Genomic DNA, 1,006 nt, shown 5'->3' on the forward strand with positions numbered 1-1,006 from the left:
GGGTGAGCACCGCTCGGCGGGGGCTGGCAGCATGTTGTCTAGCAGGGGCTGGTTTTGCCCATTTGGGAGCAAAGCCCATTAGGTTAAGCTTCTGCAAAAGGTGTGCAGTTTCTCCACAGCTGGAGGCATGCGGGGTGGGATGGTGGCCCCCACTCACCAGGCACCCCCAGCTCCACTGCCAAGCGCTGCCCGAAGATGTTGGCACAGGCGACGCACTCCTCCATGCTGACATTCATCACTGGCACAAAGGGGCAGACATCCAGGGCCCCCATGCGAGGGTGTTCGCCTGGTGACGGGGCAGATATAAGGATGGGAGCAGACAAGGAGGGAGGACAGTCCTTTCCCAGCCTCTTTTGCAGACTGGGCACTGCTGTGCCATGCATTGGTTATGTCTACTCCAGCCTGTGGACAGGAGGGATTCAGCCTCTCTGGATCAGGAGGATGAACAAGAGCTTTTCACAAACCCACCACCATCCATCCCAGCAGTGCTGCTGGCAGCAGGTGCAGAAAAGTGCCGTGCTTAGCCACCAGCAGCTAAGTTTAGCTCCAGAGTTCAGCCTGCTCCTGTCCAGGGCACAACAACAGGACCACCAGCACTAGGTGATGTTGGGGGACAGCTGCTTCCCAGGACCCCCATGGTGGGCTCCTGGTGGTGGGTAAAAGCTCTCGCTGTGAGCAGGATTTGAACCTGCACAGGGAAACCTTATTGGACTTCGAGTCCAACGCCTTCACCCCTTGGCCATCACAGCCCCAATGCTGGGCACCTGGGGGACACCTGCCCCACCACCCCAGGTACCTCCCTGGTCCTCCCCATGCTAATACCCTCCTCTTTGGGGAAGGGGCTGTCAGAGCAGGGGTAGGACGTCAGAGTGGGGCTCTGCTGCCACCACGTCCCCACTGGGCAGCTCTGGGAGGCTGGGAAAAGAATCACTGACAGGGATTTTCTGGGCATGAAGATAAAGCCAGGGCAGAGGCTGGGACAGGGGGATGTAGCTCAGCGGGAGAG

The 1,006-nt window shown here is 59.3% G+C and overlaps 1 non-coding gene across 1 annotated transcript; it reads right to left on the reverse strand.

The window, feature by feature from the left end:
• Nucleotides 1-667: 667 nt before the first annotated feature.
• On the reverse strand, nucleotides 668-749 carry TRNAS-CGA. The gene has a single exon. It is a non-coding gene; the product is annotated as a tRNA-Ser (tRNA).
• Nucleotides 750-1,006: the final 257 nt, after the last annotated feature.

This window comes from Pterocles gutturalis, unplaced genomic scaffold (genome assembly GCF_000699245.1).
Source record: "Pterocles gutturalis isolate BGI_N339 unplaced genomic scaffold, ASM69924v1 scaffold19182, whole genome shotgun sequence".
Taxonomy (NCBI): Eukaryota; Metazoa; Chordata; class Aves; order Pterocliformes; family Pteroclidae; genus Pterocles; species Pterocles gutturalis.